The 19,568-nt window shown below is 33.8% G+C and overlaps 1 non-coding gene across 1 annotated transcript; it reads right to left on the reverse strand.

Annotated features, from left to right (window-relative positions):
- Positions 1-18,455: 18,455 nt before the first annotated feature.
- On the reverse strand, positions 18,456-18,619 carry LOC141411045 (U1 spliceosomal RNA). Its single transcript, XR_012435902.1, has one exon. It is a non-coding gene; the product is annotated as a U1 spliceosomal RNA (small nuclear RNA).
- Positions 18,620-19,568: the final 949 nt, after the last annotated feature.

Here is a 19,568-nt window from a genome sequence, read left to right on the forward strand (position 1 = left end):
GTCCTTTGGCCATTTAACAACACTAGTACTCCCCACCCACGAACATGGGAGTTCTTTCCATCTTCTAGTGTTTTCTTCATTGTGTTAATTTTCATTGCACAGGTTGTTCATCATTTGGTTAGGTTTTTTCCAAGGTATTTTTGAGGCTATCATGAATGGGATTGTTTTCCTGGCTTCTTTCTTAGCTAGTTCATTACTAGTGTATAGAAAAGCTACTGATTTTTTTATATTGGTTTTGTAACTTGCTACTTTTCTAAATTGTTTTATCAACTCAAGGAGTTTTTTGTTGAGTCTTTGGGATTTTCTCAGTATAAAATCATGTCATCTGTAAATAGGAATAATGTGATTTCCTCCTTTCCTATTTGCATTCCTTTCATTTCTTTTCTTTCCTGTTGTGGCTAAATTTTCAAGTAATATATTAAATACAACTAGTAAAAATGGATACCCTTGTCTTCTTTCTGATTATAGAGGAAATATTTTTAGGTTTTCCCTGTTCAGAACAATGTTGGCTATGGGTTGGTACTCTGTAGACTCTAATGTTGAAATATGATCCTTTTATGCAGAATTATTCAGGGTTGCTAATCATGAAGCCATGCTGAATTTTTCCTTTAATGTTCCTCAGTGTTTGTTCTCTAATATTAGATACTGTGGCATTGGTCCATTTGTCAGCATGGTCCATGCTGACAAAGATTTTCCTCTTTGTCAGTATGTGTGACCTCCCTACTATCTTAGGTTGAATTTTGGTTTGAAGCCTGTTTTATTGGATATGAATTTGCTACCCCTCTTGCTTTTGAATTTCATTTGCTTAAAATATCAATTCCCATCCTTCAGCCTATGTCTTTGCCAGTGAGGTGGTGAATTTTTTGCAGACAGAAAATCCTTTTTTTTTTTAAATCCACTCAGCTAGTCTGCCAATTTTGATTGGAGGATTAAAACCATTTATATTGAGAGTTTTTATTGAAGGTATGCACTCGTTCCATCCTGCTGTTTTTCTTCTATTTTTAAATAATCTACATTTGTTTCTTCCTTAGTCATCTTAGACTAAGATGACTAAGATGTTCAATTCCTTCCTAATTCTAACTTGTCTACTCTTTAGTGATTTATTGCTCCCTATCCTCTTGTGACTGTTTGTCTTATTTCCTATTTATTGAGTATCTTCTGTAATGCTGGTTTAGTGGCCATGAATTCCTTGAGTTTATGCTTATCTTGGAAGGTCTTTATTTCATTTTTGATTCACAGAATAACTTTTCCAAACATGGTAATCTTGATTGGCAGCTATTTTCTTTCAGGGGTTGATACTTCATTCCAACCCCTCCTTTAACATTTCCATTGAGAAATCTGTTGTTATTCTTCTGGGTTTGCCTTTGTAAGTGACTTGACTCTTCTGTTTAGAAGCTTTCAGTACTCTTTATTTCTTCTGTATTTTTGGCAGTTTACAATATGGGGTGCAGAAGTTTTTTTTCTGGTCATGTCTGTTTGGAGTTCTAAATACATCTTGTACTCTGATGTACATGCCTTTCCAAGATTTGAGTAATTTTCTGCTATTTCTCTAAACAGGTTTCTCTATGTCTTTTGCTTTTACCAGTGCTCCTTCATCTAAACCTGCTATTGACAGTTTTAATGCCTCAATCATGTCCCATAGGTATAGTCTGCTCATATTATTTTTGTATATTATTACTATCTGCATGTTGGAATTCATCAATCTTGAATTTAATCTCTGATATACTTTCCTCCACTTGAATTAGTGATTTTTTTCTGAAATGCTTTATTCTTTTAATTAGTATACATCACATTAAGTATAGAATTTCTTTAAAATTAACCAATAACTCTGAGTTTCAGTGTTAAGACATTGGTATAGAGAAGGAAATAGTTGGCTCTTTTGACTTTTTTTTTTACAGTTATCCAAATTCCAAGAAGATTATCATATTAAGGTTCTTTTGTGTTATTTTTGTTCAAGTTTTGATAGCTGTTTTATGAACTTTTACTGAGGTTTTATTTCACTTGTTTAGCATTTTCATTACTAATGTTTGTGCTTGGTTTTGTTTTAGAATCTCCATCTTTTTATTGAAGTATCCTTTCATATTCTGTATTGTCTTTCTTCATTTCAGCTACTTATCTGTAGCTTCTTTGAAGTCACTGATTTTTTTTTTAATTTGTCTTTTTAGTTCTTAATTCTTTAATTAATGAGTCTTTAATTCTACAGTAATTCTTCAGTTATTATAGAGTTATAAACTTTTATAAGTCTTATTTTTTTCATATTTATTGTTCTCACTGGAGATGGGTATATAGTAGAACTGAGAAATGTGCCAACCTTGGGTCTGGTACTCTCAGACCCAGACTTGCTGTAAACTACAGGCAATGGGTCTCTCTCCTTGCAACAGAGGGTAGGACCACTGACAACTGTGCCTTCTACAGCCTGAGTTCCCTGATGCATGTTGCCTTCTTTTTTCATATTTCTTGTGTTTTTATGTTGGGACTTGTGCATTTGTTAGGATTAAAATTTTTCTACTTTTATGTGAGGGTTTTCTTAGGAAGCAATCTTCACTCATTAATTTTTTTCCTAGTAGTACTTTAAGAAAAGAAAACAAACTGCAGTAACACCAATACCAAAACAAATCAGATTTATAAAAACACAGTAAATAATAATTAAAAATAACAGCTATATCACCAAGTACAATTGAAAAGAATGGGGCAAAGTAATTCAGAATAAGCTAAAAAATAAGTATCAATAAAAGTAAAATAATAGTAATAAAATAGTAAAAGGAAAAGTGAAAAAAGCAAGACTAAAAAAGAAAACAATGTAAGGAAGAGCAAGAAACAAAAGCTAGAGGAAAAATCTATTAAAATAAAGAAATGACAAAGTAAAATTAGGTAAAATTAAGACCAAGAAAAACTAGTCAAAAATTCCTCCTAGCTGAGGTACTTGGATTGAAGAGACTTCTTTTTTCTGAGTTATTGCTGTCAGACTCAGGGTCCCACACTAAACCATAGTTAATAGGCATCAGAGTTCCCTCTTTGCCACAGAGGATGGGCCACTGCCCATGTGCCTTCCACAGCCCCAGGTCCCTACTGCTTAATCTTCTCAGTTAGTCTACTTCAGATTTTCCCTCTCTCCATTACTCTCATGGCTTGTTCCCATCCAATCACTGCAGTAGGATGTCCCTAGATATCCAGAATTGTGACTATTCTGTGTTTTCTGATACCCAAAATAGCTTAGTCCAAAAGAAGGGGGCCCACTATCAAGATGGCTCAGGTGATAGCACTCCAAGATATGACCAGTGAGGTAACAGATTTTTCTCAAGAACTGGTGTGAAGAGTCACTTTCAGACAAAATTCTAGCAATGGATTTCAAGCTTTCCAGATATACTAATTAAAACCATTAAAAAAAAAAAGCTTGCCAGAACCATGTGGTTCTCTTGTGGTTAGGATTGCAGGTCTGTCTGCACTCTCATCCTCTCCAGGCTTACCTTTTTCTTACAGCAGCAGACTAGCCACATCCCAGTAAGAGCTGGAGTTGTGCACTGCTTCATACTTTTCTCTGAGTCACCTTTTCACTTTTGCATATTGCCCAGCTCTCTTGATCCCTCTTTCTTGGTTTCTGGTCCTCTTCCTCACTTTCTCTCCTCAGAGTATAATTTTTTCTTGGTTGTCCATACTCTTCTCACAAGCAGAGCTGAACAAAGGTAACTTCTAATGTGCCATTTTACACCCAGAATAAGAAGCTAGTATGTTAAAATAACAGTACCAAATTAACATTATGATTGATAAAAGCATAAGGCAAAAAATTATGAGGAAAAAGAACAAATACAAAGACGAGCATAAAGTAACGTAATCCAACTGTATCAGAAATTGTCTTAAACATGTTTGTTGTAAATGCATCAGCTAAAAATACTCTGTACAAAACACAGATTCAAAAAACCTGCCTAAAGGAATCAACTTTAACTATAAATATTCATATAGATTAAAAGTAAAGACATATGAAGGAAGATAAACCTTGTGAACATTAATCAAAGAAAGATGGAATAATTATATAAATTTTCGATGAAGCAGACTTCAGAACAAGGAAAGTAATAAAGAAAATTTGAGTCATGAATTACAAATATTCAATTGTCCTCCAAGAAGACACAATAACCCTAAACATGCATGCAACTAGCATGAGTGTGTCAAATATATGAAGCAAAACTAATATATCTGAAATAAGTGAATCAACAGTAATTGGACCCCTCTGCATCTATCTCTCAGTGAATAATCAGGCCACAAGCAAATAGATGACTTGCATCATACTATGAAAGCATACCATCACCTACACAACAGTTTACTGCTAGCCTTAAAAATGTTCTAGTGGAGCTTTACAGTCTAAAGTCAACATAAATGTAGCTATAAAAGCAGGTATATTTATGCACATACCTGCATAAATATATGCACGTATATATATATATATATATATGTATATATCTTTATGTTTACAAATGAATACATTGCCAGATTTCATTTCTTTTGTCTTAATAATAAGATTTATTATCTTAGATTTTCTTAGAATTACCTAACCTTGGTGTCTTGAAAGAACTCCTGGATTACTCAAGTGATATTATATTAAATTGCTTCATTTCAATATTTATAAAATTATTTTTGAATTTTGTACCTCAATATAAATGGAACAAGAGGTGTTATGAGTAAGCAGTATTAATTTTCTTAAAATGTCTTTTTTCCTTTAATATCAATTTGACAGCAATAGGAAAAAGTGCATATATGGTAGATATAAATTTCTATTATAATCCATAAAATATTTTTATATTTAATATTATTTATCATTTGATTGCATTGTCTGTGACATAGATTGATAACTTTGTCACCAATAGTTAAACTCGTCTCTGGAAAACTGTCTTCAAATATTAGTTAAAGATAGGGATACATAGGTTATAAATCACATTTCCAATACTCAAGGTAAAAGAAAAAGTAGCTTGAATCCTGAGTGCTCACGGGGCCACAATATGTCTTTATCTTTGACAGTCAACTCATAGGCTGTACTATCATAGCAAACTGCCTATTATTTAAAGATTTTATTTCATGACAGAACAAGATTATAGGCAGTAAATGTTTGTTAGTAAAGTATGTGCCAGGTAACTAATTATTTTTATACATACATATACAATATTATATATTTATATTGGTCACATATATATATGTATAGTTAAACACACACATATCCACAGAGTAGGTGCACTTTAAATTTTAATATCATATATTTATTACAGTTTCCATCGATTCAATCTCCATAAACATATTCACCAATATGAGGAAAGGAAATCATACCATTTTAAGAGAAACAGAGATATAGAAGTGGAGGTAAAGAGAAAAACAAATTTCTTTAAAGCACAGAACTGATGTAATGCAGAGAGTAGACTACTCGTATGTATTTAACTTAGTAGTATCTGGCAATTTGCATACATATCTGACTTGAAATCAGTAAGCCAAAAATGGAATACACAATCAAATATATTTTCTGAAATGAGTTCTGTGAAGAATAATGCATCAAATTGAATAGAATTAGCAGAATAAAATCAATATATAGTTAATAAAAGCACATTAAACAGATCACATATCTCACAGAACTCAGTAACTGTATTCAATGTATATTTATTTCAAAACTCCTACAAAATATATGTGAAGAATAAAAAATTTTATACTTATTTCAAAACTCCTACTAAATATATGTGAAGAATAAAAACTTTAAAGTCATCATTGTGGATCTCAGGGAATCTCCACTGTAATAAATAGAATAATAAACTGAAGTCTGGATTAATAATAAAAGATTCTCTTTTTAATTTTGAATTTCATGCTAATAAAATATATGAATACTTTTACTCTTCTCTGAAATGAATGATAATATTTCCTTAAATTTCTACAATGTTTTGTTCCACTTAGACTTTTACTTACTACTTCATAATGTATTGGGTACACATACATCTGCATGAGTAAAAATAAAGATTAATACTAGAAAGCAATTCTAATACTTCTAATCACTGCAATTCCATATACCCCATCTCATCCACTAATTTATTTTTTTCTTTCCCCTTTTATTTTATCATTTTTGCCTTTACTTATATACCTATATATTGTTTGTGAAACCTCCTCGCCACTCCCCTATTACATAAAATACTTGTTTGCCTTTCAGTATAAAAATTTCATATTAAAACATGAAAAATTTGAAAATGTATCAGTACACTTACCTGAATAAATATATACTACTTTACATGTCTATATTACATATGTAATACAGGCAAAATCAATCTACACAAAAAGTAAAAAATAACTATCATGATTAAATATATATTCATTATAATATGTGTTTGAAAGAAACACAAAGAAAAAACATACATAATTACAATGACTTCTAAGTAACTTCATGTCAATAAGGTAGCATAATAACTTCCAGAATTTTATCTTCACAACAAAAGTAGTAGATTATACTATACAACAGTTTGGAAAAATCTATATACATTATTGAAGTGTATTGTTATCATGTATAAACAATAGTTTCATACCAAGTGTAATGGAGGACTAACCAGTTTTTTTATAATTTGAAATTTCCTCTAGTAATCTTAATTAGCTGAAGTAATTGGAAGTTGAATTATGTGACTAGCCATCGAGGCACAAAATTACTTTCATGAGGTCCAAGGGGAACCATCATTTAAGTGAAGTCAAATATATTTTGTATAACAATGGCAAAACATTTCAGAGAAGTCAATCTAGAGTAATAAATATGATGAATTTCCAACTCCAATTTAATTTTCCCCTTTGGAAATAAGAAAATCATATTTCCAAATATATTTATGCTAATCTCCTGAGTTTTTTGTATACTTATTCATTTATTTCATTTAACTCTTACTCATACATTCTATTATAAATAAAGCAGTAAAAGCACTGTCTTAGAAGTTTTGGATACTTAAACCAACAGGCTCCCAACATTTGCAACATTGAATAAGTGCTCCACTGGGGAGGTGTGCAAGTTTTCTAAGAGGTACTGATGAACAATCAGTCTTAAAAGCATTGATTTTGAGATATCTATTCCCACTTCTATTCTCTTCTAAAAGTAGTTTTCCCAAGAAAGTAGCTGTGATGCTTTCTTTTCCAATTGCATAATCCCAAATACCCTTCTCTCACACCTCCTAATTTTGATCATACTTGGTGGTATATAATACTTGGAAGTGTCAAAAGAGTAAGACTTTGAAATATTGGTATCAATTGTGAGAAGTGAGTGACTTTAATGAGTGAATAAGAAATCATTTTATTAAGCCAAAAGGTTCCTAACACTTTGCTTTCAAGAAAATTGAAGGAGAATATCAAATTGTCATCTAATAAATCATTAAAAATATTTTTTGATGATAGAATGCTGCATGACTTTTGGCATATAATTCACATGGTGACAAAAGTAACTGAATTATACTGTTATAGTACAATTCCTTTAAATTTCAACCACTTTGGGATATGGACACTGCTTCACAGGACTCATATCTATAAAAAAATCTATAACATCTTAAAAACAAAATAAAATAATTAATAATGAAATCTTTATCATTCTAACAATTAGACAATATTTTGCTTACTAATTTTAGTTCTGTTAATACCAGCTACTTGAGAGGCAGATATCAGGAGAATTGTGGCTTGAGGACAGGCTAGGTGAAAAGGCAGCAAAATCCTGTCTCAATCAATAATCCAGGTATGGTGGCACATGCCTGTGGTCCCAGCTACGAGATTACCATAGGAGGGAAGGTCATAGTCTGAGGCCAGACCTGGGCAAAAATGTGGGACGCTACCTGAAAAATAACTAAAGCAATATTTATATATTAATATATACCACATTCTAACAAAATCACTGAAAGCTTATGTTTGTGATTTTTAGGAATATAAAGTGTTTTCTCACAAGAAAATTTTCACCTTCAAAACTACTGAAAAAATAGGAAATCAAGGTATATAGTGTGCTTATTTGAAAATGAATAAACTAAGTGTAAGAAAGACTTTATTCCATGTATTCGAATCCCATTCTTAGGATGTCCATTGGAAGGAGTCTTACTTTAAAAAACTTCTTTCTTATGTTGAAGATTTATAACAGATGACTCACTAAGTCTCTTTAGATACCCTGAAATAATGAGGGCTTTTATTCTACTTTATTGTACATTTGAAGTACAAGCTTCAAACTAGTACAAAACACAGAGATGTATATATCATTTACATAGCATTTACACTTTCCATAAGACAAGTGATCATGCCAGATCATGGTAAAAATGTTACTTAGAATTCTTTACATAATATCCTGAGTTCAGGTATGAACTATCATTGCTACCACTACCACAGGGGTATATGATGGAGTTCAAGTATTAGAACAACACTTAATACAAAAGTAAGGACTGGCAATACCTTTGAGTAAAGAAGACTTTATAAAGTCTTCATAATACTCTCATACTATCATTGGAATAGATATACATTTATTTCAATGAAATTCAAATTACAAGTACTGTGAAGGGTAATTGTTTTTGCAGCTTGATGTAAGATATATGGTGGAAAAAGATGTATTATATATTATATTATTTATTAGTTTAATGTAGTAAAGTGTGATATGTTTTCTTGTTGCTACTGATATTTGTATTTGGTTACTGAGTGTATAAGATAGCTTAAGACTTTATTTACACTAAGATTCATGAGCATATTTTTGTTTTATTGAGCTTTTATGTAGCTTTTTTCACAAAAAAACTTAATTATATATAGTATTAAAATGACTGAAATACAAATATATAAACTCCAACCAATTAGCTTATAGCAAAATAAAATACACTACTAGACAGTTCAAATAAGTTTAAATACTTTAACTTTTAAATTTAGCCCCTTATCTCAATCCATTTTCTGTTGCTACAATTTAATATCACAGCAAGGTTAATTTTAAAAGAACAGAGCTTTCTTTATCCTACAGTTTTGGAGTATGGGAAGTCTAAGAACAGGGTGCTAACAATGGTGACTGCCTTCTTGCTACATCTTAACATGATATAGGCCAAAATATGGTAAAATAAAAACAAATATGCTAGCAGAGGTCTCTATTCCTCTCAGCTCTCTATTCAAAGTAACTATGGGGCCCCTACTATTATAACCTCACCCAATCCTAATTACCTCCTGGAGACCCCACCTTCAAATACCAGTAACATAAACTTTGGGCCTAAGTTTCCATTATGTTTTAGAATGTCCCCTCAAAAGAGTCATGTATTAAAGGTTTGGTAATGCAAGCAGTATTCAGAGATAAGAGATTTTAGATGTGATTGGATCATGAAGGCTGTGTCTTCTTCAATGGATTAATCAGAATTTGAGGAGACTGTAGGGAGGTGGTGCAACTGTGGAAGGTAAGGTCTGGTTAGAGGATACAAACTACTGGATGCATACCTCCATGCCTTCTCTTTCGTTCTCTTTCTCTCTCTCTCTCTCTCTCTCTCTCTCTCTCTCTCTCTCTCTCTCTCTCTCTCTCTCTCTCTCTTGTTTTTTTGAGTGGAAGGATTCTTAATTCAGAGCCTTATTCTAGGCAGGTGATTTACAACTTGAGCCATACCCTAAACCTTTTTACTTTCAATATTTTTCTACTATGTTTACATCCTGGCTGACCAAGATGACAATCCTTCTATTTACACTTCTAGAATAGCTTGTGCATGACACCATGCCAAATATTATTGGTTGAGATGTGGTCTCATGAACAATTTTGCCAGGGCTGGACTCAAACTTTGATCCTCAGATCTCTATTTCCAGAATAGGATGGGATTACTGGGATGAATCATTTAGTCTACCCTGTGATGCATGTCTTTGAAGAGTATCTTCCTCTGGATTCATCCTAACTATCCCTCTGTCTGCTTACCAGCCAACATGAAGCAATGACCTTTGCTGGGACACACACTTCCCACCATGATGTTCTGCTTCACCATGGGTGCAGAAACAATGAGACAATTGATCATCAACAGAATCATGTAAAACTGTGGGCCAAATACACCTTTCCCCCTTTTAAGTTGGTTTCTCAGGTATTTGTCAAAGTGATGAAAAGTCTGACTAACACAGGATCCAACACATAAATACATTTTTCCTATGGTCTCCAAAAGTGGCATCCTTTTCAAATACAGTATGAGTTCTTGTCCTTCCAATAAACCCAAAGTTTTAACTCGTTCAAGAAACAACCCTAAAGTTCAAAGTCCAGAGTCTCAGCTGAATCAGAGAAGAATGAGATTCAAGGGCCAATTTGAAGCAATTCCCTATAGCTAAGAGCCTGTGGAATTAAAGAAACTATCAATTCCCAAGATAAAATGGTGGAATAGACATTACCCATTCCAAAAGAGGGAAACAGGAATAATAGATCACAAGAAAGTCTAAGACCCAACAAAGAAATCCACACTAAATTTTAAAGCTGGAGAATAATCTCCTCTGACTCAACATCCTGCCTCTAGAGCACATGAATACATAGATGCTGGACCCCTAAAGCCTCTGGGAGCCCCAACCCATGGCTTTTCTGGGCTTAGTGCTTGCTTATGTTCTCTTGGGTGGGGATAAAATGCCTGCAACTTGACCACAGTGGCATTTTAGTCTGGAAGCTTCACCATTCCAGCATCTTGATGGTGTTCTTGACCAGATGGGTCCATTAAGAATTGATGTGATCAGGACTCTGTGTCTGTGGCAGATTCCATTCTGGATCCCTGACTGTTCTATACATTCTTCTAGATCTAGCTAGGAAGCCATGCCTCCACAGATACTGCATTTTACATACCTACAAAAGTATCAACACATAGATGTTAGTAAGTTTATAATCTTCAACATCCAGAGCAATAGCCTGAATTGTACTTGGCTGGTCTGTGTTTTAGATTTGAATGAACTACTACTGGAGTAGTTAAGGAATAATGCACTGACATGCAGAGAACTGGGGTGACTATGGTCAGTAAGCTGGTAGCAGATACCATCTACAGATCCTCTGAAACCATTCCTCCCTCTTCAAGCTCTGATCTTGTGATGGGAGGGGAATTTTGGAAGATCTCTGAAATGCCTTCAATGACTTACTCTTATTGTCTTGATGATTTCTTCTATCTGAACTTACCTCATTAACAAATGACCAGTGGTCCATGCCCTTAGTTTCATCCCCTAAACACTATTAACATGACCAAGCAAGGAGTTTTTCAAATTCTTCCACTCTACTTCCCTTTTAATAATAAACTCTATTTTCAAGTCATCCATTTGCTCCATTATTTTACTTTAGTTAAAAGTAATTATTTAGCAATCTTCCTGTTTTGCTGATTACATATTTCATCTACCAGATAACCTAGTTCATCACCTTTAAATTGTTCATTCTATAAAGTCCTAGGACACGGGCACTATTCTACCAAGTTCTTTGCAACTGCATAAAAAGAATGGTCTTTATTTAGTTTACAGTATCTTATTCTCCATTTTTATAAGAGATATATCAGAATGACCTTTACTGTTCATACTTCTATTCTGCTAGCTTTCTCGTCATGACCCCTTCAAATATCTATAAGAAGTTCCAGAATTTCCATAGTCTTCCCTGTTGAGTAGCAGAGAACCTCACAAGAGTTGCTGTTAATGATACATTCAGGAAAACTCAGGCTATTCCCTAACATTCCTTTACACTGTTAGAGACCTTATACATTACGCAGTTCCAAAACTGCCTCCACATTTTCAAGTATTTAAATAACAAAAGCCTCACTCTTGTTATTTTTTTTTGCCCTAGTTCATTTTTCTTTTTCAATACCTACATGCTACAGACTACAAATTATAAAGACCAGAAGGGTTTTTTTTTCCTCTCACAGCTCTAGAATCTGGAAAGGCAAAGGATGCTAAGGGACTTCTTGGTGCATCACCATATAGCATTGTGTGTTGAGCTACAAGCATGGTAGCTAGGGTTGCTCTTCTCCTGCTAGCATGGAGCTCCTCCTGTTATGACATCATATCATCTTAATTACCTCCAAAGGTCCCAGATTTAAATACCACTAACATACAACTTTAGGAATCAGGTTTCCAGAATATGAACTTTTGGGGAAACTACTGAAACCACAACACCAACCTACTGAAATACTAAATACATTCCTTAAAAAGGATGAATTCTTGAGGTCAATGAGTCAATGAGTATATTTTTTAAAATAATGACATGTTTATTTTCAAAGAATGATTAAATTTTATATATAAAGAGAGAGATGCATTTTTATGAAATTTCATATTTAAACATTAGAGTTGATGACAGCTTATCTTGTTACATTGATTATTTGGAGGTATAATTTTAATTTCTCTTATAGAGTTAAGTTTCTAGCCTTTTGGAGCCTAATACTGCTATAGACATAATTCTTAAGCATCTTCACTACATATAATCTGAATTACTTTAATAAGCCAGTCACAGTCATATTCTCATTATCAGTAACCACATCATTAGTATTAGTAAGATAATCTGTGTGGCGCTATTCTTAGGCCAATGTTGAGTGGTTATGTCCCAAATGAGTCATATAGGTTCTGTTGATATCGAACCTAACAAATTTTGGTTCTCTATCTCATTTTAAAGAAACTATTTGTTCCTAAAAATAAATTTATTTTTTAAATAAATTATCACAGATTTTTTTTAACTTAGAGAAATAACATGATGTTAAAAGAAAAGAGAAAAATGACATAAATTGGGTATTACAATAAAGCCACAGATGTTTTTCCAAATCTTCAGAATATCCAATCTATTATAATTTGAATTTGAAATGTCCCCCACAGGCTCATGTGTTGGGGACTTGGTCCCCAGCTAGTGGTGCTATTTTTGGAGGTTCTGGAAACTTCAGGATATATGGCCTACCTATAAATAGTAGGTCAGTAGAGCTTGGTCCTTGGGATATCATTTCCCTGTCCCCTTCTCTGTTTCCTATCTACAATGAGGAGAAGAAGCTCCTCTCACACACACTCCTGCCAACATGGTGCTCTACCCAAATATGCAGTGCCAAGTAACTATGAACTAAATCTTCTGAAACCATGAACCATATATCCTTCCTACCTTAAGTTGTTTATGTCAGATATTTTGACACAGTAATGGAAAGATAACTAATACATAGTTCAAGACAGTGTTAATATAATTTATCCATTATATTTATATTAAAACTGTGTGAAGGAATATTATCAACACTTTTAAATATGTTAGTAAAATAAATTAGAATAGAATATCTTATCACAAAAATTAAACTAAATAAGAAATGTTGGCATATACTTGAGTGTCATAAAATATAGATACATTCCATTGTGTTCCCTTGAAATGATGACTTATTAGTGTAAATGGAAATATTTTTGTAATGGAGATAATGACATTCTAGTTCAATTCAAATACTCATTTAGGATTCATTCAAATCCTCATTTAATGTACTGAACCCTACCTGAGGACACCACACCCTTACCTGCTGTTGGACTTGGTTTATTATATCTAAAGTATAAATGTCAAATTATGGTTGTTATACCGATAAATAAAAGGTACTCTAGCATTAAGCAATGCAGAGATAATAGAGATCTCTTAGTGCTTAAGAACAATCTTTTTTTTTAACTTTCTGTTTTCTTTTTTTTCTTTATTCATTTATTCATATGTGCATATATTGTTTGGGCCATTTCTCCCCCATGCCCCCCATCCTTCTAGGCAGAACCTGTTCTGCCCTTTACTCCAATTTTGCTGACGAGAAGACATAAGCAATAGTAAGAAAGACATAGCGTTTTTGCTAGTTGGGATAAGGATAGCTATACACAGATATTCCTAGCATTGCTTCCATAAAAATGTATATTACCACCCAAATTGATTCATCTCTACCAGAACTCCTCACTACTTCATGGTCACCTTCCCATAGTGGCCTCTGTCAGTTTAAGGCTACTATATGAGCTCCACTGCAGTGAGCACATGAAACACTTTCAAATTTTGAGTTTCCTACCTTTCTCTATTCATCCTGTATGTGTTCTCCCCTCACCATGTGACCCAAGTCTAATAATATTACTGAATTTGTGTTAAATCCAAAGTCCCCAAATGAAGGAGAACATAAGATTTTTGAATTTTGGAGCCTGTGTAACTTCACTTAACCTGATGTTCTCCAGTTCTATCCATTTGCTTGTGAATGATAAGATTTCATTCTTCTTCATATCGGAGTAAAATTCCATTGTGTATAAATACCACATTTTCTTAATCCATTCATCAGTAGTGGGGCATCTTGGCTGTTTCCATAACTTAGCTATCATGGATAGTGCTGCAATAAACATGGGTGTGCAGGTGCCTCTGGAGTAACCTGAGTTGCATTCCTTTGGGTATATCCCTAGGAGTAGGATTGCTGGATCCTAAGGCAGATCTATGTTTAATTTTTTAAGAAGCCTCCATATTCTTTTCCAGAGTGGTTGTACTAGCTTGCATTCCCACCAGCAGTGTATGAGGGTTCCTTTTTCCCCAAGTCCTCGCCAACATTTGATGTTGGTGGTGTTTTAGATGATAGCTATTATAACAGGGCTGAGGTGGAATCTTAGTGTGGTTTTGATTTGCATTTCCTTTATGGCCAGAGATGCTGAGCATTTTCCTTTTTTGAAAAAGTTCTATTTAGTTCAGTTGCCCATGTCTTTATTGGTTCATTGATTTTGGAGGAGTTTAGTTTTTTGAGCTCCTTATATATTTTGGTTATCAGCCCTTTGTCTGATGTATATCTGACAAATATTTTATCCCACTCTGTGGGTGATCTCTTCAGTTTAGAGACCATTTCTTTTGGTGTGCAGAAGCTTTTTAATTTTATGTAGCCCCATTTGTCCATGCTTCTCTTAGTTGCTGAGCTTCTGGGGTTCTATTAAGGAAGTCCTTTCCTATACCTGTTGCTTCCAGAGTATTCCTTGCTCTTTCCTGTACTAACTTCAGAGTTTTGGGTCTGATATTAAGGTCTTTGATCCATTTTTGAGTTGATACTAGTACAGGGTGAACTCTAGTTTCAGTTTTCTGCAGGCAGACAACCACTTTTCCCAGCAACATTTGTTGAAGAGGCTGTCTTTTCTCCATTGTATGTTCTTGACGACTTTGTCAAAAATAAAGTGGGTATAGTTGTGTGGATTTATATCTGGGTCCTCTATTCTGTTCCACTAATCTTCATATATGTTTTTGTGCTGTTTTATTGCTATTGCTTTGTAATGCAGTTTGAAGTCAGGTATTGTGATACCTCCAGCATTGCTCTTTTTGCTGAGTATTGTCTTGGCTATTCGCGGTTTCTTCTGTTTCCAAATGAACTTTAGGGTAGATTTTCAATGTCTGTGATGAAAGTCATTGGGATTTTGATGGGAATTGCATTAAACATGTAGATTGCTTTTGGTATTATAGCCATTTTTACTATGTTGATTCTACCAATCCATGAGCACAGGAGATCTTTCCACCTTCTGTAGTCTTCCTCAATGTCTTTCTTCAGGGTTTTGTAGTTCTCCTTGTAGTGATTATTCACATCCTTTGTTAAGTTTACTCCTAGGTGTTTGATTTTTTTTTGAGACTATTATAAATGGAATTGTTTCCATATATTCTTTCTCAGTTTGTTCATTCTTGGTGTATAGAAAAGCTAATGATTTTTGTAAGTTGATTTTATCCTGCTACATTGCTGAAGCTGTTTATGGTGTCTAGGAGTTTTTGGGTAGAGCTTTTTGGGTCTTTAAGATATAGGATAATGTCATCTGCAAAGAGGGATATTTTGACAGTTTCTTTACCTATTTGTATTCTTTTTATTTCTTCTTCTTACCTAATTGCTCTGCCTAGGAATTCCAGGACTATGTTGAATAAGAGCGGGGATAGGGGACACCCTTGACTCATATCTGATTTTAGGGGTAATGGTTTCAGTTTTTCTCCATTAAGTGTGATGGTGGCTATAGATTTGTTATATATAGCCTTTACAATGTTGAGGTACATTCCTTCTATTCTTAGTTTTCTTAGAGTTTTTATCATGAAGTGGTGTTGAATCTAATCGAAGGCTTTTTCTCCATCTATTGAAATGATCAAGTAGATTTTGTCTTTGCTTTTGTTAATGTGGTATATTACATTTATTGATTTGCATACTTTGCAAAGTCCAGGACCTGATGGATTCTCTGCTGAATTCTATCAGACCTTTAAAGAAGAACTGATACCAACCCTCCTTTAACTGTTCCATGAAATAGAAAGGGAAGGAAAACTGCCTAACACATTTTATGAAGCCAGTATTACACTTATCCCAAAACCAGTTAAAGACACCTCCAAAAAAGAGAACTATAGGCCAATCTCCTTAATGAATATTGATGCAAAATCTTCAATAAAATAATGGCAAACTGAATTCAACAACACATCAAAAAGATCATTCACCGTGACCAAGTTGGCTTCATCCCAGGAATGCAAGGGTGGTTCAAAGATCAGCTATGTAGTTCACCAGCTGTCCTACTTTGGAGGTAGCTTTTCACTGTGCTTGTTTACTGGGTGCTTGTTTCTTTGCCTTGCCCCCTTTCTCTGGGGCAAGGTCAGTGCTCCATCAGCTGCCCCCCTGTTGTCAGTGTGTTGTGATGGTTCACTGTTTGTTTTTCAATTTTGCAGAGCCATTTGACTTTGGGTGTTGCTCACTGGCTCAGGAGATGAACTTTGTTGTCCACTATCTGCCCTGCTTCAGGCAGTGACTTATCACCCTCCTGCTACTGGTGCTTAAGAGCAATCTGAATTGGAAAACAATATATAATTTTTAAAATGAGGCCAGCATGAGAAATGGTGTGGTTTACCACACATGTGATTGACATGTATTTGTGTTAGGCATGTGATGTGTGCCATAATCCTGGACCTCTGGGAGGCTGAGGTTAAATAATCACTTGAGCTGAAGAGTTCAAGACTAGTCTAGGAAAGATAGCAAAACTCCATCTCAAACAACAAAGAAATTTCTAAAAATTTATTCATGTCTTCCAGCATCAAATTCCTCATTTTTCTTACTCTTTCATTACTCATTTAATATTTATCATCAGCCTCCTGTATACCAGGAGATCTGCTGTGTTCTAGAAATGCAATAAAACTGTATAAATTCCATGCCTTCAAGGTGTCTACTGAGAAAGATAGATATGAAAACTTGATTAGAATAATGATGTAAGCTCACTATAGGAATATTCACTCACTCATTCACTAATTCATTCATCCAACACATAGGCAACACTTATTATGTCATATAGATGTTTTATTGTGCTGTGGATACACTGATAAAAAACATAAATCTATGTTCAGATAGCTTTGGAATTAGTAAAAAAGAAAGACAAGGAAATCAATAATCTAGGAGAATTATATATGTATATAAATATTCATGCATATATATATATATATATATATATATATATATATATATATAAACATTTAAGATAAGTCAAGTAGATTATAACCCCTTAATCTAGTGTTAAATTTCAAAAAGTAGAATTTACTGGGTAGAAAAAAATGGAAACACATTATTTGGGGAAGTATGTATTAATATGTTAAAACACTCTATTGGAGAACAATAGTGCAAAAAGTGAAGTAATATGTATGAGGAAAGATGTCTGTAGTATTGGAGTGAAAGAAAATGACACATGCATTTCCAGTGTGGCCCTCAACACTCCTTCTCACTTGATACAGAGGAACTTACAATATAAGCAGCCATAGGCTTTAAGATGTGAGAGCATAAGAAGGCAGGATCTTGGTCACTACTCACTACTTGGAAGAAAAGTTCTCACTTACTAAGGACATTTATTTTTGAATTTGTATGAGCAAGAAATAAATTGATGTTTGTTAAATCAATGAGATTTTTGTAGTAGAGAAGCTATTGTTACCAAATCAATAAAGAGGAGATCAATGTAGATTGACAGGCAGATACCTTAAGAAATTTAGGCCATGAAGATCTTGCATCCCCATATTTATTTAGGCACCCCGATCTTCCTTATCAAGTTCCAATATAAAATGTTTGTCATGTTTATTTTTATATTCTGTTTCCCCTGAAAAAAGTGCAAGTTACACTAATATAATAATTTTTGTCTATTGTGTTCACTGATATATCTCAATTACCTAAATCAGTTCCTTATTCATAAAACCTGATCAGTAAATTTGATATAAGATTAGTTGGCTACAACATATTCCAAATAGAAATCATTATAACTTTAGTACAACTGAATATGTATCTACCAAGCCAAATCAAAACAGAAAATGCTGCTTTATATAAACTGCATTAACTCAATATTTTATACAAATATATTTATAAACCTGATGAAAATGGTAAGAAAACTTATAAAACAAAATATATCTCCTCTTTTTTTTTTTTGGTTGTACTAGATATTGAATTTAGGAACTGATACTTGCTATGTGAGCACTCAACCACTTCAGCCACACCCCAGCTCTTTTGCATTAGTTATTTTTTATTTATTTATTTTTTTTGGTTTTTTTTTAGGGGAGAGCACGAACGCAGTCCCCCACTACCACAAATTATGCAGTCGAGTTTCCCACATTTGGGGAAATCGCGGGGGTCAGCACATCCGGAGTGCAATGGATAAGCCTCGCCCTGGGAAAACCACCTTCGTGATCATGGTATCTCCCCTGCCAGGTAAGTATTGCATTAGTTATTTTTTAAATAAGGTCTCTTGCTTTTTGCCCAGGGCAGCCTCAGACCATTCTCCAGATCTTCACCTCCTGAGTAGTTGGAATTACAGACTACCACAACATGTTATGTCTTTATATGTTTATTAGTTGGTCTCTCTATATTAATATAGAGCTAATTCCTAGATGCAGAAATTAGCAGTAATTTTCCACATCATAATGACTTTGAAATTAGGCCATGCATACCTATCACTTTCCTTCCTTGAGAAAAAAAGAAAACATTCTTGCATTGTTGAATAACACTACTATTTCTTAATGAATTTGTTAATACCTATGTTCAAAGGACAAAAAAACCATATCCCAGTACTACTGCAATTCATAGTATTTATTCCAGGATCACTAGAATCTGTTTCTAAATCACAAGAATTTAAAATGCTAAGTATATTACTTTTAAAAAGAGGTTTTGTATAAAATCATGACAACAAAATTTGTAGTTTGCAAAAGATTTTCTTACTTGAAGAGAGCTACACTCTATAAAGGAGAAACAGACATTACTATTTCTTGAAGTGCAGAAATAACTATGGCTAATCGTAGTTACTTTAACTAGTAACAGTTATAATACCTTTTCATAAAAGTGATTCAAGCATTTTGGAGAATCTCAGAAATATAAAATGCTGCTTTTTTTTTGTAACAGAAAAATACTTGCTTTATTTCAAAGACTTTATCTGCGTGATCACCCAGTCATCCAGGCTACTGTGTACAGGTATGAGAGGGGAGCTTTGCTTCTTGGTCTCTTCCCCTTTTGATGGCTTTGATGATCTCTTCCTTGGCTTGAAGTCACCATCATCACACTTGTGTGCTTCCTTGGTCTTAGTCAGTCAGTTTCTTATGGTCCTTGTCTGCCTCCAAGTTGCAGATGTATTCTAAGAGAATCTGCTCATTTCTGAGTGCATTCCTGTTCATC

The sequence above is a fragment of the Castor canadensis genome, chromosome 9 (assembly GCF_047511655.1).
Source record: "Castor canadensis chromosome 9, mCasCan1.hap1v2, whole genome shotgun sequence".
In the NCBI taxonomy this organism is placed as follows: domain Eukaryota; kingdom Metazoa; phylum Chordata; class Mammalia; order Rodentia; family Castoridae; genus Castor; species Castor canadensis.